The sequence below is a fragment of the Polypterus senegalus genome, chromosome 1 (assembly GCF_016835505.1).
Source record: "Polypterus senegalus isolate Bchr_013 chromosome 1, ASM1683550v1, whole genome shotgun sequence".
NCBI lineage: Eukaryota > Metazoa > Chordata > Cladistia > Polypteriformes > Polypteridae > Polypterus > Polypterus senegalus.
This window is the reverse complement of record NC_053154.1, coordinates 289732565-289755465: the sequence shown is the minus strand read 5'-3', so window position 1 is coordinate 289755465 and position 22901 is coordinate 289732565.

Sequence of the window (22901 nt, the reverse complement as noted above, 5' to 3'; positions counted from 1 at the left end):
AAATATTTCTTGTTGGATTAACTGACTTTTTGATCTTTTCATATTTCTGTTATTATATGATTACTGTTACTGAATCATATTTGGGATTTGTCTGCTGTGAATTTTTTAAGCAAATTCTTCTGTCCTTTTGCTCTGTTGAGGATTTTTTAATTTATTTTCTACTTTTGTTAATACATCTTTATTGATTTGGATTCTTTGTTTACCCTTTTGTGTACAAGCCAGGGATTTACGGTTATCTGCCCTCTTGTTGGGATTTTGCAATATTTTGAACTGTTATGCCAGTTTTTTCCATTTTGGGCCTAACCAGGTTGAAGCCTGTAGGTACTTTTCTGGGGAAAGCTGAACCAGGGTGAATTTGTTCTGGGCTGGTTAGTTAAGGTCTTTGCTGGCTTTTTTTTTGGAGGCGCCAACCACATTTTGCTGTGTTTCTGACACCATCATACAACACGAAGCAAATTTCTTTCTTTGCCAGTGCACTATGCTTTCTCTGGCTCTTGCTTTTTTGATTTGTGAACTTCCAATGGCCTTTTCTGCTTTATTATATCTTTAATTTTTCCTTTAGGAGTACACTTAAATATTTGGCAGGCAGGCACATCTGTCTGTGTAGTGACAGGTGAACAAAGGAAAATCTTGGAGGATTCACCCTAAATTCTGTCTTTCTCAGCTCCTGACAATAGGACAGCACATGTTCCCAGGAAAGGAATAGTGGGAAAATGATGATCTTTTAAAGATTAACACTAGCAGGAGTTTGGTTATTTCCATTGAAACCACTTGATTAGCAGTGCCTTGGACAGTTAGCATGGAGGCTATCAAAGAGACCAGGACCATTTAAGTTTATAGAAGTCTACAGGAGTCTCAGGAGTCACCCGAGGATACTGTGGTGGACCAAGACTTTATAGACTGTCCCTCGTCTACAGAGTAATTTTGGGTCTGGTCAGAAGAAACCATGAAATGGGCAATAAAGTCATCTGACAACCAGGGGATTATTAAATGTGAGGCTAGAAGGCGAGAGGTGACATGCACTGATTTAATAGGTGAGAGGAGCCAAACAACATACTGAAAAAAGAGAGATCTGAGGTAAGGGGAATATTTTGTGCTGTCCTTTGAAGTGGGCAAGACGGTAAGCCAGGTGGACTGGTGAATATCCACACAGAGTGCCAAGATTATTTCAGGTTATTGGCTCTTTTACACATTACTGTTCTTCCTTTGTTCATTCATCTCTATAAACTTTATTTATCCTCATAAGGACACCATTTTGGATATTTCCGCCTGCTTGTTATCACATTGTCATAAATATGCAGTTAAAATATATCCATTATCCAATCCGCTATATCCTAACTACAGGATCATGGGGGTATGCTGGAGCCAATCCCAGCCAACACAGAGCGCAAGGCAGGAAACAAACCCCAGGCAGGGCACCAGCCCACCGCAGGGCGTGCACACACACACACACCAATCACAATTTAAGATCACCAATCCACCTAACCTGCATGTCTTTAGACTGTGGGAGGAAACTGGAGCACCCAGAGGAAACCCACGCAGACATGGGGAGAACATGCAAACTCCACACAGGGAGGACCCAGGAAGCGAACTCGGGTCTCCTAACTGTGAGGCGGCAGCACTACCCACTGTGCCAGTGTGCATCAGTTACAATATATAAACTGTATATTCAATATGCACTGCACATTCAGCTAAGCTGAAGTACAGACCCTAGGATGGTCAGAGGAAGAATTTCAAAAATATTTTTTTGCCCACTTTCACAAAGTCTTGAACCCAGGAATGGAATGTAACATATTGAAGCACACAATTCATCATATGTGTGACAATGTGGGTTCTGGCTCCACGCTCCCATTGCTATACAGGAAGCCCTGAACCCAACACCGTCGGTAATGTCACCGATGAGCTAGTCAGTGTAGGCAATAACTGAGCAAGGGGATGGTACAAAGTGCAAAAGTGCTTTTATTAAAATGAATTCAAAACAGTGTTCAATAAATAGTGCAGTAATTCAAAGTCCAAATAAATAACCCAATAAAAGGTAAAATGTGGAGGTTAAAATAACAATAAGAAAAAACAATCCTTTAAAACGAAGCAGTCTTTAAAAAGAAAATGACAAACCCGGTGCCTTTGTTTAAAACTAGCGTCTCTCCTGCTTCACCCATCAGGGCCCCGCAACAAGGGAGATGTTCTCTCTCTGCAGCTGACCTTCTTTACATCTGCTACTGCTGTCAGTTGTCTCACTGAACCTTGGCTCCGGTCGGCTCCTCCGGACAGCGACTTGGGAATCCCTTAACGGCCAAGGCTCTCACGTTAGGAACACTGCGTCCCAAGTCCCGACTCCCGCTACCATCTGCGGAGAGTCCTGCACCTTCCCGGTCACTCCCGCCCTTCAAAACAAACTTCTGCGGGGTCGACCACAACCACTTCTCCCAGGTGTTGGCCAAACACACAGGCTGCCTTCAGCTGCCTGCGAGCACTCGCCCGCTTCCTACTGCACCGAATTGCTCACCTGCTTCCTGCTCCCAACCTTCGTTTACTTATTTTTCGATCTCCCCTTTTTTTTTCTTTATAATGCGAGGGGCCATGACAGCTGTAGCAAATTAGCCACAGAACAATCACGGACGTGGGCAGTTCTTCACATGTGCACTCAGTGAGAAATGCCCACACTGCGGACTGTCCCGTTGCTTGCCCTGGCCCAATGCCCCCTCGCTAAGCCGCCACGAGAGTGGTGATTATTTATTCAAAATAGGCCCTTACTAAGAACACTGTGGACCCGCTATACCACAATATGGCACTTTTACTTTGAGAATCACTTTCAAGAAAGAATCCATTTTATATTCTACTATCTGTACCCCACGGCTCCGTCCGAATTGTAGTGAAATGGGACAAACTTTAAAAATCAATAAACAAACAGGTATTGCTAGCTAAGCAGAGGCATAGTGTGCTCCAGCACATCATGAGAGGTAGACCGACTCGAATGGAGGCTGGCACGTGAGTGAGGAGGGCCCTGCCTGGCTCCCCACTCCTGATGTCATGCTTCCGCCTCCCCTTGAGAATAAATCGCTGCTGCAAATTAACAGTGATACTCGGCGTGATGAGAGAAGTCACGAAATCAACTGGAATGTTCAAGCAAATCTATACTAATAAAAGGCAAAGCCCTCACTGACTAACTGACTGACTGACTGACTGACTGACTGACTGACTGACTGACTGACTGACTGACTGACTGACTGACTGACTCACTCACTCACTCACTCACTCACTCACTGACTCATCACTAATTCTCCAACTTCCCGTGTAGGTAGAAGGCTGAAATTTGGCAGGCTCATTCCTTACAGCTTCCTTACAAAAGTTGGGCAGGTTTCATTTCGAAATTCTATGCGTAATGGTCATAACTGGAACCTCTTTTTTCTCCATTTACTGTAATGGAGTTGAGCTTGAAAGCTGTGGGGTGGCAGAGTTTCGTGTTACATCATCACGCCTCCACGTAATCACGTGAACTGACTGTCAACGCAGTACGTAGAAAACCAGGAAGAGCTCCAAAAAGCACTGAAGAAAACATGCATTATATAATTGAGAAGGCAGCGAAACAATAAGAAGCGAGCGAGTGACATATGCAACCATATTCATGAGCGCTGGAATATATAAAGTCAGAACTTAAATATATAAAGTCAGCGTCAGAATATATTAAGTCAGCACTTTATATATTCTGACGCTGACTTTATATATTCAAGTTTTCACTTTGTATATTCCAGCAATGACTTTATATATTCAGAAATATTCCAACGCCGTCTTTATATACTCAGGTTTTGACTTTATATATTTGGGAATGACTTCATATATTCAAGTTTTGACTTTATATATTTCAGCGCTGACTTTATATATTCAAGTTTTGACTTTTTATATATTCAGAAACAAGTTTTGACTTTATGTACCGACGCTGACTTTATATATTCAAGTTTTGACTTTATATATTCTGACGCCAACTTTATATATTCACAAAATCAATGTATTTGCCTGTTTAGCACCCTATAGTATATGTGTGTGTGTATATACAGTATGTACACATGTATGTATATATATATATGACAATGACAAAACAATTACATTGTCAATCATGTTACGTTATTATTAAAATGTTTCCTTTTCTTTTTACTTCTCCGCTGCCAAGCGCGGGTATTTTGCTATATATATATACAGTGGTGTGAAAAACTATTTGCCCTCTTCCTGATGTCTTATTCTTTTGCATGTTTGTCACACAAAATGTTTCTGATCATCAAACACATTTAACCATTAGTCAAATAGAACACAAGTAAACACAAAATGCAGTTTTTAAATGATGGTTTTATTATTTAGGGAGAAAAAATCCAAACCTACATGGCCCTGTGTGAAAAGTAATTGCCCCTTGTTAAAAATAACCTAACTGTGGTGTATCACACCTGAGTTCAATTTCCGTAGCCACCCCCAGGCCTGGTTACTGCCACACCTGTTTCAATCAAGAAATCACTTAAATAGGAGCTGCCTGACACAGAGAAGTAGACCAAAAGCACCTCAAAAGCTAGACATCATGCCAAGATCCAAAGAAATTCAGGAACAAATGAGAACAGAAGTAATTGAGATCTATCAGTCTGGTAAAGGTTATAAAGCCATTTCTAAAGCTTTGGGACTCCAGCAAACCACAGTGATAGCCATTATCCACAAATGGCAAAAACATGGAACAGTGGTGAACCTTCCCAGGAGTGGCCGGCCGACCAAAATTACCCCAAGAGCGCAGAGACGACTCATCCGACAGGTCACAAAAGACCCCAGGACAATGTCTAAAGAACTGCAGGCCTCACTTGCCTCAATTAAGGTCAGTGTTCACGACTCCACCATAAGAAAGAGACTGGGCAAAAACAGCCTGCTTGGCAGATTTCCAAGACGCAAACCACTGTTAAGCAAAAAGAACATTAGGGCTCGTCTCAATTTTGCTAAGAAACATCTCAATTATTGCCAAGACTTTTGGGAAAATACCTTGTGGACTGATGAGACAAAAGTTGAACTTTTTGCAATGCAAATGTCCCGTTACATCTGGCGTAAAAGGAACACAGCATTTCAGAAAAAGAATATCATACCAACAGTAAAATATGGTGGTGGTAGTGTGATGGTCTGGGGTTGTTTTACTGCTTCAGGACCAGGAAGGCTTGCTGTGATAGATGGAACCATGAATTCTACTGTCTACCAAGGAGAATGTCCGGCCATCTGTTCGTCAACTCAAGCTGAAGCGATCTTGGGTGCTGCAACAGGACAATGACCCAAAACACACCAGCAAATCCACCTCTGAATGGCTGAAGAAAAACAAAATGAAGACTTTGGAGTGGCCTAGTCAAAATCCTGACCTGAATCCAATTGAGATGCTATGGCATGACCTTAAAAAGGTGGTTCATGTTAGAAAACCCTCAAATAAAGCTGAATTACAACAATTCTGCAAAGATGAGTGGGCCAAAATTCCTCCAGAGCGCTGTAAAAGACTCATTGCAAGTTATCGCAAACGCTTGATTGCAGTTATTGCTGCTAAGGGTGGCCCAACTGGTTATTAGGTTCAGGGGGCAATTACTTTTCACACAGGGCCATGTAGGTTTGGATTTTTTTCTCCTAAATAATAAAACCATCATTTAAAAACTGCATTTTGTGTTTACTTGTGTTATATTTGACTAATGGTTAAATGTGTTTGATGATCAGAAACATTTTGTGTGACAAACAGGTAAAAGAATAAGAAATCAGGAAGGGGGCAAATAGTTTTTCACACCACTGTATATACTGCTCAAAAGAATTAAAGGAACACTTTTTAATCAGAGTATAGCATAAAGTCAATGAAACTTATGGGATATTAATCTGGTCAGTTAAGTAGCAGAGGGGTTGTTAATCAGTTTCAGCTGCTGTGGTGTTCATGAAATTAACAACAGATGCATTAGAGGGGCAACAATGAGATGACCCCCAAACCAGGAATGGTTTAACAGGTGGAGGCCACTGACATTTTTCCCTCATCTTTTCTGACTGTTTCTTCACTAGTTTTGCATTTGGCTACAGTCAGTGTCACTACTGGTAGCATGAGGCGATACCTGGACCCTACAGAGGTTGCACAGGTAGTCCAACTTCTCCAGGATGGCACATCAATACGTGTCATTGCCAAAGGTTTGCTGTGTCTCCCTGTACAGTCTCAAGGGCATGGAGGAGATTCTAGGAGACAAGCAGTTACTCTAGGAGAGCTGGAGAGGGCCATAGAAGGTCCATAACCCATCAGCAGGACCAGTATCTGCTCCTTTGGGCAAGGAGGAACAGGATGAGCACTGCCAGAGCCCTACAAAATGACCTCCAGCAGGCCACTGGTGTGAATGTCTCTGACCAAACAACCAGAAAGACTTCATGAGGGTGACCCAAGGGCCCCATGTCCTCTAATGGGCCCTGAGCTCACTGCCCAGCAGCATGCAGCTCGATTGGCATTCGCCATAGAATGCCAGAATTGGCAGATGCACCACTGGTGCCCTGTGCTTTTTACAGATGAGAGCAGGTTCACCCTGAGCACGTGACAGAAGTGAAAGGGTCTGGAGAAGCCATGGAGAACATTATGCTGCCTGTAACATCATTCAGCATGAGCAGTTTGGTGGTGGGTTAATGATTGTCTGGGGAGGCATATCCATGGAGGGTCACACAGACCGCTACAGGCTAGACAAAGGCACCTTGGCTGCCATTAGGTATCAGGATGAAATCCTTGGACCCATTGTCAGACCCTATGCTGGTACAGTGGCTCCTGGTGCACGACAACTCCTGGCCTCATGTGGTGAGAGTATGCAGGCAGTTCCTGGAGGATGAAGGAATTGATACCATTGACTGGCCACCACACTTTCCTGACCTAAATCCAATAGAACACCTCTGGGACATTATGTTTTGGTCCATCCAATGCCACCAGGTTGCACGTCAGACTGTCCAGGAGGTCAGTGATGCCCTGGTCCAGATCTGGGAGGAGATCCCCCACAACACCATCTGTCATCTCATTAGAAGCATGCACCGATGTTGTCAGGCATGTATACAAGAACACAGGGGCCATACAAAGTGCTGCGTACAATTTTGAGTTGCTGCAATTAAATTTTGGCAAAATGGACTAGCCTGCCACATAATTTTTTCACTCTGATTTTTGGGCGTCTTTGAATTCAGGGCTCTGTAGGTTGATCATTTTCATTTCCATCAAACGATGTGGCATCCTTTCGTTCCTAACACATTACCCAGTCTATATCAGTATAGATATCCAGGAGGATTTCTTTTCCCATTGAGATCTGATGTGTTTTCAAAGTGTTCCTTTAATTTTTTGAGCAGTTTATATATATATATATATATATATGTATATATATATATATATATATATATATATATATATATATATATATATATATATATATGAGAACAACGCTCATATCAATGACAAACCAATTACATTAACAATCATGTTACGTTATTTTTAAAATTTTTCTTTTTCTTTTTCATAACTTCTTTAACACACTACTTCTCCGCTGCGAAGCGCGTGTATTCTGCTAGTTATAGAATAAAACCCAATCTAAATCCATGAAGTAGTTCTCTCGTGAAAAGCGGACAGACATTCAGACAGACAGACCCTTGTGAATGATTGTGAGAGGGAGCCAGAAAGACCTGTGGAAATGAACTGAATTAAACTTTCAGCTCAACCTCTTCTAAGATCTGAGGCTGTAAGAGTGGACTTCTTAGCCATCCAAGGACACACAGGTGTTAAGAGGTGTGGAGAACGGCTGGGGGTGGTAACCAGCTGGGATGCCTGGAAGGACCGAAGGAGGGATTATGCCTCCTCTGGACCATGAGAGGGTAGCCACCCTGGTTGGTATGGGGACCACGGGGACAGAGCATGGAAGCTCAACCCTATAGGGGCCCATGGTCACCGCCAGTGGGCGCCCGGATGCCTGAACAGCCCTGGCCCTCAGCACTTCTGCCACACCCGGAAGTGCTGGGGGGATGAAGACCAGGCACACCTGGAGTGCTTCCAGGAGCACAGCCAGCACTTCCGCCACACTGGGGAGTGCCGCAGACGATCATTGAGAGGCACCTGGAGCATGTCCGGGTGAATATAAAAGGGGCCGCCTCCCTCCATTTGAGAGCTGGACTCGGGTGGAAGAGGACGAAGCCTGGAGGAGAGGAGTGGAGGTGGTCAGGAGAAAGAGGCATTGAGGAAAAGGCCTGGACTGAGGGTGATTGGTACAGGGTACTGGGTTGTGTGCATCACTTGTAAATATGAATAATGTAAATAAAAACATGTGTTGCAAACCAGTGGTGTCTGCCTGTCTGTGTCTGGGCTGTTTGCCACAGAGGCTACATTCATATTTCAAGTGACAAAAGAGGGACAGAGAGAGAGAGAGAGATATGTATGTTTATGATCATGTATATAGTGAGCATCCCAGATTTAATAAGGACCTGCTGTGTAAATGCAAACAGTAAAACAGGCCCATCTGACCTAGATGCAGTTGCAGATAAAAGAGCAGCAGACAAAATTACATTTTCAGTAACCTTTACAGTCACCTGTCTCTCTTCAAACACCCGAAAGAGTGGGTTGGTTGCTGTGGTGTTAGTGTACCTAATGGAAATATTTAAACAAATCCTGTGCTGTCACACATTACCTAAAAGAGCAGAGCAGATACTGTGAATGAATTGTTGCTGAGAAAGACTGTACCAAGAGAAGCTTTACAAAGCAGTGTTCCAGGTAGTGCTACAAATAACATGTAACGTCTGCGTGAAGGCTGGGAACACCGCTTAAAATTAAATACATCATAGATTATGTTTTCTGTGAAAACATATGCTGCTGTTTGTTCTTTCTAATTTTCTACAGTGTAATAAGGAGCCAGAGCTGTTTTACAGAGGCACTAAAGCAAACACAACAAGCCCTGATGATGTGTCCCTGAGGATTGGCCTTATAGATGGAATGACAGTGCAGTTAAATGTCATATTGACAAGCATGCTGGGGAGAACCAACTGTGCAGGAAAAACACAAAAAAGAGGTGCAGAATTTTCATTGCAGAAAGCCTGGCTGTAAAATGGCATGACACTAATTGTCCATAGAACTGCTATTCATTTATTATACTATTTAATCAAAGTGTTAACAATGACAGCAGATGTGCAGTAAGAATAAATAGTATGAAGCGGTTTAGAAGACTCTCAGATTCTCACTGTCTTTAAATGGTGATTTGTTTTATTTTTTTAGTGAGGCCAGGAACACACCCAGCCTTGACCTGGCAAGCACACTGTCATGGTAATAAAGCAGCTGAGGGTGAACAGTACATTAAACAATGTACCCGATTCCCCCCAACGGTGGTAATTATTTAACAGACACTAGACAAATAACATCGGACAAAGCACTGAGAACAAATCAGTTAGTGATGCACACTCACAATATGGTCCACAAACAGTCTGGCTCCACAGATACAATGGTGGTGAAAGTGAATCGAGATGACAAGTGAACAGTTTCCTGAATATTTTGTCCTACTGTGATCCAGATCTGTAGAATTTGGATGAAGATGTTTGCCAATGTAGACAAAATCATTTGAATAAGCACGCACAGGACAAGCACATGAATCCAGAAAGAAACTGTCATCTAAGGTGGTTGTATTTGTAATCCCACAGAGTGCGAAGCGTAGAAACAAATAGACACAAGTAATTGCAACTTTTTTAAAGATAGCGCCTAAACATCCTTCTTCCCAGCAGCTCTGCACCACTTTGAAGCTGCCGAATGGCATAATACTGCTGGAGCTGCTGGGATTTGTAGGCCAGTTAAGTAGTGCTGCTACAAGTATACCAGTGAAGTGAATTAGAGGAGGAAAAGCTTTAGAGGATGCACAGCATGTTGAATCTATTTTGTACCTCTTCTACACATGAATATTAGATTAATTGGTGATTCCAAAATGGCCTTGTGTGATTGGGTTTGTATATGTTGTGGCATACAAACGGGAATCCCAGCCAGGGAAGAGCATGGATTATTACCTGGACGGGAGACCTGAGAGAAACATCATTGGCCAGCTGGGCAGAAAGATCATATCGTACCCAGCTGGTATAAAATAATGGAGGGACCAGAGGAAGCCGGAGCTTGGAAGTGAGTCTTTTCCCCCTATGCTTGGTGGCAGTGGTCCTCGTGTAAGAACCCAACTGGGACACCTGCAGGGGTGCTAGGGAAATGGAGTACGGAAGTGCAGCCCTGTGGGAGTCACTTGGGATCAGTAGAGGGCCCTGTCGTGGGAGGTCCACTCTACTTTTTCTATGACCCGGAAGTGCTTCTTAGAGGGGATGGAATGATACCAGAAGCATTCCTGGGTCTGACATAAATGGAAGCCCACTACCACAGATGGGCAAGTTGGAGTCAGGAGGTAGTGGGCAATATTCAGCAGAGGCAAAGAAGGAGGAAGGATAAGAAGACCCAGAAGATCATTTATTGTATAGTTGGTGGCTTATTATTAGTATTTCAATTATTGTGGTTGTGATAAAGATGATCCATTAGACAATTGGACTGCGAAAAGGTTCCTAAGAAAGGAATAAAAATCTTTATTGCATTCTGTTAAACATGTGGTGTATTGCTGGGACTGTGGTTTGGGGCTCTCTGGCACCCTCATGTGATCACAATGTGTTCTGATCCATGGCTGTTTCTTACCTTGTGCCCTGTGCTGTTGCGTGGCACCAAACACCACATCCCCAACACTCACCTTTCTCAGGTGCCTCATCTGGATTGGATGTGCTTGTGAATGTTATTTTATATTACATTAATTTTGCCTGAGCAGGGCTGTGATTTCTGAGTACTAGTTTTTATTTCATGTGTAGAAATTGCTCATTGAGTATGGTTTGGTTACCCTAAGGAGAGACGGGCTGTTTTGAAAGAGCTTTTTGTTGTAAAGTCTGAATGTCTGAGGAAAAGGGCATTGTTGACTGGTACTTAAGAGATGGAGGAGGCAGTGATGGTGACTGCTGAGACTGTAAGATAATTAATTAATCTACATTTAAATTGAGTAGTAAGAGCACTCACAGGCAAAGTCAGAAACTTAAGAAAGAGTATCCGATAATTGAACGGTCATTAAATGCTCAGGCACTTAGTAAATGCATGCAATGAAATTCAAAGAAGCTTCATTGGGAAAAGCCGAGGAGCTAAAGATGTCACCAACAACTGATTCCAAGTAGGGAAACGTGAGAGTCAATTAATTCACTTTTTTATAGCAAGACATTGTTAGCAACAAAACAGAAATGCTCGAGAAGGAGATGGATCAGAGCTAATACACTGTAAAGTCTACACTCTTCTGCAGAAATGGACACCTAGCAAGACTTTATAGTCTGGGCTGGAATCAGCTCACATCAGTATTGGTACAGAGATAGGGGATATCATATTAATTCACCCCCCTACTTCACCTTTCATTTTAAATCTCCTAACCCCCTTCCAGTGATGACATCACAAACCTAGGACCACCCCCTATAAAATGCAAACAAGTGAACTTAATACTCTCAAAATAACAGCACACAATTCTTATCAATCCTGTGTTTCACTAAAGCTAATCATCATTAGCAGCGTGCACAGCAGAAGCATTACTCACGCATGCAGCCAGTTTGTAAGTGGTTTACTGTTACATCATCAAATAACTGAGTTCACTGCCACAACTACAAGAAGTGATCTGCCATTGTGCAAACAGGGTCACTGCTGACATTAACATCATTTCTGGGAACAGAGAGTTCACCTGTAGGTTCAGATCATCTTCATCTTGCTACTTCACACTTAATATAGCGGCTGGAACAATTTATTTTTATTCACCGTGGGTTAAGCATAGACAAAACAAATACAAATGAATCGACTACACGCAATCCCTAAGTCACAAGGTAAAAGCAGCAGTTACACACCTAGTCTGCCAGCAAACAGCTGCACAGAGTTACAAAGTGGTGTTGAACTGCTTGCTAGGGAGGTGCGGATGTCGACAGTCAGCAGTAACAAGTGGATGGCTGCTGATGTATCATCTGACTGAATGTGACACTGTGGCTGTTTCATCTTTACATTCCAGCTAGGCCTACGTGTGGATGCCAGCCATGTGCCATATATTAGTGGTATATTGAATGATGACTCAGCTCTGACTATGCTGCTGCTGCTGCACCATTGGTGAGGTTGGGATAATTGCTATGAGTGATAGCAGAATTGGCATCTCTACATATGCCTGAGATTTGAAAGTGTTAGTATAAAAAATATCAATTATCTTACAGCTTTGTAATGTCATAATATGTCAATCTCCCCACCCTCCCTTTTCACATAGCATCACAAAGTCATAACCCCCCACCCCAGGGTGTAACATCATTTATCACTGGCCCCATAGAATGATAGATCAACACAGATCATAATATACACATTGAGATTTGAGTGCTAAACAAAGTGGAAATCAATGCACACAGTCCTGTATGCATATTATAGACAATGTACATGTGCATATTTTTGGACTCTACGAAAGGGCTGGGGCATGTGAGTCACCTGTGGTAAATAAGAAACAAACCCATTACAGTATCTGCCTAATTTGCAATCAGCAGTTGGTAAAAATTGGACAGCAGGGAAAATGCTTGGTAGAGCAACTGATTTAAACTTTTCTTATAAGAGTGGCACTGTGGTGCAATAGTAGCGCTGTTGCCTTACAGTAAGAGGTGTTGGTTTTCTCCGAGTGCTCTAATTTCCTCCCTCAATTCAAAGACATGCAGGTTAGGTGGACTGGTCCTAATGTGTGTTTGGGGTGTGTGTGTGTGTTTTTGTGGTCGCCCTATGATGGACTGCCACCATGACCAGGGTTTGTTCCTGCCTTGTGCCTCATGCTAGCTGAGGTAGGCTTCAGCACCCCTCCTGTGACGATGTTCAGCGAGTTAGAAAATGACTAACTTCTCAAAAGTAATTGAGCACCTCCAAAATATGGAAATTCTTTTGATGCTTCACAGGGTAGCATATGTAATGAACAAACCAATATACTATCTGGCATGGACACCGCTCTCTTACCTGGTCAGGGGGACTTGATAACGGAAGGCCAAGTGATATCTCCTTTCCATGGGCAGGACGTAGAGGTGGTAGGATATTACAGCAGGAACATTGAAAGTGGTGTCCTTACAACTAATGATCAGTATCTGGGATAGAATTGGAAGCCTGAACGGTCAGCACAGTGGGCAGCCTGGGAATTGTGGTCTCATAGGCTTGCCCTGTCAGGTTTTGTGTGGATAGCCCGGGGAGCTCTTGGATTCTGATGTTACAAGGATTGTGGTGGTCCTGCCAGACCCAGAAGTGCTTCCCAGGGGCAATAGTTTAAGCATCGGAAGTACTCTCAAGTCTAGATGTAAAAGATAGCGATCCACTTGACTCATAGTTTGAGTTGGGTGTTGAGGAGAAGGTGGAGGTGGAGAAAAAGAAAAGAAAAAAGAGAAAGAGCTGTGCTGTATTGTGATAAAAGAGGCCTGTATGAAGATATTGCTTAAATTAAAAGCACTTTAGTTGAACTGGGATGATGTGCTGCAGTTGTGTCTGGGTGTTTGTGCTCAGTGACACCCCATACAGGCCACACATAGTATAATTTGCTAATATCACAAAAATGCATACTATATATTTTGTATCACATATCTCCATGTTCTTTATTATAGACCTTTCCTGTATCACCTATCTGTATAGGCATGATGTCACCATAGCACTCAGCCTGCTGCAGACCCGCAGTATGAAAGCAGAAATTGAGTGAGTGTAGCATCTAACAATCATAATTAGTCAATGAATTTTAGTAGAACAATATATCTTTCACAAAGGATTTAGGAACTGTGTTTGGGTATATTGATAAGTTATTATCTATTATTGTGTTCTGCAAAATGCTACCTTTATATAAACCTTTAATACAAATCGACCGAATAAAACATTTATCTTTTCAAAAGAATGGGGCTGGTCTTGGTGTAGTCAATAGAGATATAATCTGTCATTACATGATGCAAAATAACTTCTTATACTGTACAAACATTTCATTTAAATTGAGCATCATTTTGTCTTCCTAAAAATATGGTTTAGGCCAGTGGTACAAAACTATAGTTTTGGAGGACTGCAGTGGCTGCAGGTTTTTGTTTTAACCTAATTTTAAATTAGAACACATTTATTTACTATTAAAACAATATGTTTTTGGGTCTTAGTATTTTTTAACTCATTTGTGATGACTCAGAACTCTTTAATGCCTATTTTAGGTTTAAACAGCTGCATTTAGGTTTTAATTGTTGACTGATTTCTTAACCAGCCATGCATCAGTTAACATTAAAGTGCAAATGACAAACAAACCACAAGCTCTCCAACAAACCTGAGTATTAGCATCATGAAGTATTTGTGTTAATGAAATGTTTTGAAATAAATGAGAGAGGAGGGAAGGAGCAAGAAGTACAAAGATTTGGTCTCGTCCGATGCGGGAGATGGACGTCTGAAGTGGAGCTCCGCTAGCAGTGGTGCTATTTTTCATATTATTTGCTCATTATTCTGAGATATCCTGTATTTATTCGACCCGAGAGGGACCGCTACAGTATATGTAAACACATATAAACATGGCCAACAAGAAGGAAAGAACGAAAGAATCGAAGACTAAAGCTACATCCAAGCTGCGATCAGCAAGCCCTAGCTCGAGATACGGCCTGTCAGAGACAGACCTGGATCAGATGGGCGAAAGTACAGACTCCTCGGGACCACGGTCCGCTACATCGTCGCCGGCTGAGAGCGAAAAGGGGAGCGAAGGTGCGATCGTGAGTGCAGATGTGGATAGCTCGCCGATTGGAGAGGATTACCTGAAACTGGAAAAGGCCGGGAGGTCCGCGGCTTCAGTTACGCAATTACGCGGGACTGGAGCAGCGGGACACCGGCTTCAGCAGAGTCTGCTGCTTCATCTACGGCACAAGAAGGCACATTTGAGCTATCTGAACTGAAAGTGTTGCTCGCTGAGCTCACGCAAGATATAAAGGAAAGCGAGAAGGCTAATGAGAAAGCAACGGCAAAGGCACTTGAGAGACTGAAACAGGAATTAAAACAGGAGATGAAACAGGCCAATGAATGTCTGCGACAGGAAATCCAACAGGCAAATGAAAGGCTGCGACAGGAATTCCAACAGGCAAATGAAAGGCTGCGTCAAGAGGTCCAACTTGAACTTCGACAGGTGCTGGGCAAAATTGAAGAGCGCATTGAGAAAAACTCGGCTAAACTGAGCACGCTTGCTGATCAATTGGAGCATCTTAGTGAGACATTCACGAATCGGATCGAAATAGCCGAACATCTAGCTGCCAGTGCCGAGGAAAGAGCAGTAAATGCCAGTTCGGAATGTAAAAAACTCGGAGAAAAACTTGGAGACAGACTGGCTGCTTTAGAAGATGGGAATAGAAGGTATAATGTCAGAATTGAAGGCCTGCGGAGAATCGAAAGTTTAAACCCGTGAAATTCGCAACTGAACTTTTTCTAAAATAATCGGGGCGACTTTAAAGCAGAATCTGAGATAGCAGCGGCTTACGCGTCACGGATCAAACACCGTCAGACCCGACCAAGATCTTTTATAGTTCGTTTTGAGCGATTATCATTTAAGTTAGAGGTGATGGAACTCCTCAGGAAAAAAGGAAGATATTATATATGAAGATTGCCACATTCGTCTTCCCTGACTTCTCTCCAGCAACAGCTATTAAGCGCGCGCCTTCTATAATATTAAACAGCTGCTACGGCAAGCCAATGTCAAATCGGCCTCCTGTATCCGCAAAACTGAAAGTGGAATGGCAGGGTCATTTCTATGTTTTCGCTAGCAAGGAGGAGGCAGAAAATGAGTTAAGAAAGCTGATCCCGGACTATTCTGATACATAATTGTGAGTCATGGCGGTAAATGATAAAGCTAGGATTAATAATCTACTGTCTGATCTATTTGTTTTAAAATACGGGTTTTTATCAGCATATATTCTCATATTCTTATATTATTATTATTATTATTACTTACTTATTACTTATTATTACTTAGTATTACTAGGGCTAAATGTTTATGTTTTATTGTGCTTAATTACGTTTTCCTCCTCTTTTTTCTTTTCTAATTATTTCATGTGTACCCTAAATGAGACTGTTCAATATCATACCCTTGGTTTGCTGTTATTGCTATTACTGCATTAAGACTTGTTATGCTTGTTTTGGACACATCTTTAACACCATCACCTGGGTTTATTATCTGGGGAAATCATCTTAATGCACTAAAATTGATGAAGATTATATGTATGTGTATGTGTATGTATGTATGTGTATATATGTATGTATATATATATATATATATATATATGTATATATGTATATATATATATATATATATTAAGTGCAAAATTCTTTTCTTTTTTTCTTTTCCTCTTTTAAAGACTATATTGGTAACAGATATCTCTATCTTTTAACCTTAAAGCGCCACTGCATGGGGGCTTGATGTGCTTTGGACGTGCTCTGTCTCTGGGTATGTCAGAGGACTGGGACTGCATGAAGTGGGTTTTAGCCTCACCTGGGGAGGCAAAAAGGGAGGGTGGGGGTTAAGGGGAAGAGAAAGAGAGCAGGCTTGATCTATATCTAATCTATCATCTCAATCTTTATAATTATAACTATCAACGTAATAATAAGCTGCATGGCAACAACTCTTGGGGAATAGGAAATTAAGACCTAAACTATTTCACTTCCAGTTAAGACTATAAATGACACCAAAAACTCAGAATCAGTGTCTCCATGATGGGACAGTTAACTTCGTAAGCTGGAATGTTAAAGGCCTGAATCACGAATTAAAGAGAAAGAAAGTACTTTCTCACCTAACAGGTCTAAATGCTAAAATAGTATTTTTACAGGAAACCCACTTACTAAGTAAGGATCAGTTCCGGCTGCAAAAGACTGGACTGGCCAAATGTTCCATTCTAGTTTTACAAAGAAAACTAGAGGGGTGGGAATTCTCATACATAGAACAGTACCATTTGTAGCATCAGATGTAGTATTGGATCCTGAAGGGAGATATGTGATGGTCATGGGAGACTTATCTAACTGTAAAATGATTTTGATAAATGTTTATGCACCTAATGTTGATGATAAGGAATTTATACAAAATTTATTTGCATCCATTCCCAATCTGAACACTCATAAACTTATAATGGCTGGGGACTTTAATTGTGTTCTAAATCCACTTTTAGATAAGACTTCCTCCACAGGGGAACGCAACTAACACCGCAAAGATAATTACAAAGTTTATAACTGATCACAACTTATCAGATCCCTGGAGGTTTTAAACCCAAATTCAAGAACATATTCTTTCTACTCACCAGTACATCATTGCTACTCAAGGATTGATTACTTCTTTATAGATAATAACTTCTTGCCTAAGATTAAATCTTGTAAATACGATGCTATTGTTATTTCAGACCATGCTCCGATGATCTTGGAGCTGAAATTACTAAGCCCCATACACTCACCCGCAGATGGCCTCAATCCGCTTCTATTAGCTGACGAGAATTGTACTGAATTTATATCCAAACAAATTGAATTCTTTCTAGAGACAAATACATCCCCTGAGATCTCTGCAGGAATACTCTGGGAAACTCTTAAGGCCTTCTTAAGAGGACAGATTATCTCATATCTTTCCCACAGAAATAAATCCGAAGCGAAGAAAGTAGCAGAGATAAAAAGCGAAATTACTAAAATAGATGAAGAACATGCCAGACTACCAAGCGAGACTCTACATAAGAGGAGGCAGGCTCTACATTCAGAATTAAACCTCTTGACAACTAAAGAAACCGAACAACTAATTTACAAATCCAGACATCATTATTATGAACATGGAGAGAAAGCTAATAAGCTTTTAGCGCAACAAATTCACAAGCAAGATATGCATAGCAATCTCGTAATTACTAACACGAATGGAGATAAAATCATCGAACACAAAAATATAATGTACACTTTTAGAGACTACTATAAATCCCTATATACTACTGAGTTTAAAGAAGACAATATACAATCTAATGCATTTCTGGATAAATTACAGATACCACAAATTGACGCTTTTAGTGTGGAGGAACTCGATAAACCTCTGTCATTATCAGAATTACTGGATGCTATAAAGTCACTCCAAGGTGGAAAAGCAGCAGGCCCTGACGGCTACCCTGCAGAGTTTTACAAGAAATTCTCCGCTCAGCTAGCTCCCTCCTATTAGCAACATTTACAGAAGCCAGAGATAACCAATCTCTTCCACAAACCTTTCGCCAAGCACTAATCACTGTCTTTCCAAAACAAAATAAGGACTTATTACAATGTGCATCATACAGACCAATTTCACTTCTGAATAACGACGTTAAAATACTCTCTAAAATCATAGCTAGAAGGATGGAGAAAGTGCTCCCTCAGTAATATCACAAGACCAAACTGGATTTATTAGGGGCCGACACTTATCTTCAAATCTTGACGCCTGTTTAATGTAATATACTCACCAACTAAATCAAACACCCCAGAAATATTATTATCATTGGATGCAGAAAAAGCATTCGACATGATTGAATGGAAATACCTTTTACTATTTTGGAGAAGTTTGGGTTTGGCCCGAACATTTGTGCATGGATTAAATTACTGTATACTAACCCAGAAGCTTCAGTTTGCATCAATAACATTTGCTCAGACTACTTTAAACTAGAACGTGGCACAAGACAAGGATGCCCTTTGTCACCACTGCTGTTTGCAATTGCCATTGAACCACTGGCAATACATTGTCGAAATACTGATCAGATAAAGGGGATTAGCAGAGAAGGACTGGAACAGAAAATCTCATTATATGCAGATGACATGGTACTGTATGACCCAGAAAATTCTGTGCCTGCAGTCTTAGCAGCACTCACAGAATTTCAAAAGCTCTCTGGTCTCAGAATTAATCTGAATAAAAGTGTACTCTTTCCGGTGAATTCGCAAGCATATAATATTAGATTAGACACCCTTCCTTTTATCATTGCAGAACAGTTTAAATACCTCGGGGTAAACATCACAAGTAAACATAAAGCTCTTTATCAACAAAATTTCGTCGTCTGCATGGAAAAAATTAAACAAGACTTGCATAGATGGTCAACCCTTCATCTCACACTAGCTGGAAGAATTAACACTGTTAAGATGAATATTCTTCCTAAGCTCCTTTTTATTTCAAAACATACCAATATACATTAATAAATCGTTCTTTAAGCAATTAGATTCAACAATAACCTCATTTATTTGGAATTCTAAACATCCACGCATCAAAAGAGCGACCCTACAAAGACAAAAGGCAGAAGGTGGCATGGCTCTACCTAACTTCCAGTTTTATTACTGGGCAAATATACAGTCGATAAGAACCTGGACACAAATAGAAGAACATACACAGGCATGGACCGCAATAGAAGTAAAATCCTGCAGTACTTCTTTGTATTCCTTGCTTTGTGCTCCAATAAACACACGTTATCGGCAATACACTAATAACCCAATTGTGCTCCACTCACTTAGAATCTGGAACCAATGTAGAAAGCATTTTAAGACGGAGAAGCTTCTTTCTGTGGCACCCTGCAAAAGAACCACCTCTTTCAACCCTCACAAACATATGCAGTTTTAATATCTGGAAAAATTTGGAATTAACTTGCTTAGAGATCTTTATATAGACAACGTCTTTGCATCCTATGAACAATTACAGTTCCAAATTTAACATTCCAGCTACAAATTTCTTTCACTATCTTCAAATCAGGAACTTTGTTAAACAGAACCTTCCAGATTTTCCTCATCTTGCACCCTCATCCACGCTGGAAAAATTATTGCTCAATTTCAAGGAGTTAGACTCCATCTCTACAATATATAAAATCCTTTTACAATCCCTTCCTTTCAAAGATCCAAGAGGACACTGGGAAAATGACCTCTCAATTAATATATCAGAAAAGTGGAAAGTAGCAATGCAGAGAATTCACTCAAGCTCCATATGCGCAAAGCATACAATTATACAACTCAAAATTATATATCGAGCACATCTGTCTCGACTAAAACTCTCCAAAATGTTTCCAGGACAAGATCCAACCTGCGAACGTTGCAACCAAGCCCCAGCCTCACTAGGTCACATGTTCTGGGCCTGCACCAAATTAACATTATTCTGGACAAAAATTTTTAATTACCTCTCAGACAGTCTTGGACTCACAATCCCTCCTAACCCATTAACAGCTGTGTTTGGGGTTCTTCCAGAGGGTCTTAAAGTGGAGAAAGACAAACAAATTGTGATTGCATTCACTACACTGTTGGCACGCAGACTTATTCTGATAAACTGGAAGAACCCAAACTCTCCTCTTTTAAGTCAGTGGGAAACCGATGTGTTTATATTATTTAAAATTGGAAAAAATCAAATACTCAGTTAGAGGATCTGTGCAGACTTTTTCAAAACATGGCAGGATCTAATCAGTAATATTTTGAAATGAGTTTATAAAGCACAGAGAATTTGTTGATTTAGGTATTTTTTTACAAGCCTTAAATTTTACACCATTTGGCTTGCTCTCTCTCTCAAGGGTGGGGATCGATCTGTTCTTAGCATAATTCTTTTTTTTTGTAAAAACTTGATTACTATGTATTGATTATAATAAAATTAATAAATAAAAAAAAAAAAAAGAAGTACAAATCTGTCCTGAACCATCAAACATACGGAGAATGTTCTTTTTTCTGACATTTGTCTTGGATGAATGAAAGTATTGTAGCGACCGAGTAGAGAGTTTAATGGAACAAGGCACTTGCACCAAGGTGAAGGTATTAGTCTGAGTGCAACTAAAAGAGAATAAAAAACATTGATAATGAAATGAAGTTCTTGGAACACAGGAGCTATTTATCTACCCCAACCGTTAAAGGCTGGGGGTTCGCTTTATTTACAGTAGAGTATATATACACTGTGGACTTAATCACAAAGCGGATATAAGAAGGTTTTGGGTAGCCACCCCATATACTTGAAACAAATCAATTTAAAGTATTCAAAGATAGATCTTTTCAGACTGAGTCCACAACAGAACTGAGGTAACAGAACAAAATGGCAGTCTTATACAGGGAAGACAGGAAGGGGTGTGTCTCTGGGGTTGGAACCGGAAGTGAGGTCAGGTGGGATTTCCTTTCGATGGTCTGCAGAGGAGAAAAGAGAGAAGGCATTAGTAGACCATGTCACCCCCACAATTACAATTTAAGCCCATAAGCAGCATCCCTTGCGCATGTGTGTGACAACACATATACTGTATATAGATAGGTAGAACTTTATTTGTTCCCAGGAGGAAATTTGTCTTTTCACACCAATGTTTCAAAAAAATAAATACATAAATAGATAGATAAATAAATTTATACACACACTACTGTCTGAATATACACCAAGATAACCAAAGACGAAAAACAATTTTGTTCTAATTCTTTTCTTCGCTATGCCCTCCAGGGGGTCCAGAGTGCATGCCATAACTGAGCCTAACCTTTTAAATAGCGTATTCATTTGGCGGGCCTCTTGAAGTGATGTTACCAGCCCAGCACACTACAGCACAGAAAATTGCACTGGCCAGAAGAAGAAGTTGTAGGAAGGAGAAGGAATGAGAGAGCGAGAGGGGCAGAGGGAGTCCATACAGTTGTGACTTAAGTTGATTGCACACAAAGCACATTTTCCTCTGGCTATATAATGTCTTACCTTCCATATAATTTCTCTCATCTTCCCTCTGTCTTTTTCTCTCTTTGCCCACATCCTGGCTATTCTTTCTCTCTTCATCCAGCTGCTTCCCAGCTAACTGCTTCATGGGTGGCCTTTAAAAATACAGTACTACTGTAGCCGGCCAACTCACAGCATCACTTCCAAGGTCAGAGTTGAGTCGGTGCACTTATTAAACTGCCAGTCTAAAGCTCCCTCTACTGGTTATTGCTGCCCCTTCACTTCTGATCCCATTTGACACTGAATGATTTAGGTCTTTATGTTTTATTAAATGGTCCAGACGACTCATAAGACCCAGTTGGGGGGCACTGTGTTGCCTCTGAAGGTGTTGTGTTGGTCTTCAGAGCATCTTCAAACCTGCTTTAAATAGTATGAAATAGTGAACAGGGGACTGAACTTTAAACCTCAAGTTTGCTGCTTAAATTTTTGCCTCAAACTTATTCCAAGTCATTTCATCTGCTTGTGGTCCAGTTAAACATAGCTTCAAAAGCTTGTAAGTCGCCTTGTATAAAGGCCTCTAGTAAGTAAAAGCTCTACCTGTCTCTTTAGGGAGCTCACTGGATTCTTTTAAGGGATACTTATTTTACATGCTAGGGTTACTGGTTTTTGGTGGTCCTTGTATGTTCAATATGGGACACGGTAACATTTTCCAATGGGTATTGTGTCTCTCTTTTTATTTTCAGATTATTATGATGGTTCCAGCTGTCCTGGGACAATTTGGATGTTTTGGCCCTTGCCTCGGAATCCCTTATGTATATACAGTATATAATCACATGAAAAAGCAAGTTGACTTCCTTTTATTTATACGGTTTCTGTGTATTTTTATTACTTATCAGCCGTCTCCCACAGCACTGCCTGCGTAGTAGTTAAACAGCACAGCAAGGAGGGCCCTGCCCGGCTTCCCATTCCTGTCGTCACCCTTCCCCCTCCCCTCGGCCCACAGCCTCTGTCTCGAATTAGCACAAATATATCACCCTGCAAGTGAACTATGATATTAGCGCTCTGACAAAAGTTGCAAAATCAACCAGAATGTTCAAGCAAATTATAGAAAAAAACCTGATCTAAATCCATTAAGTAGTAGTAGTCTCGTTTGCTAGCTAGGCTGGTGCATGAGTGAGAAGGGGCCTGCCCCCCTAAGGCCCACTG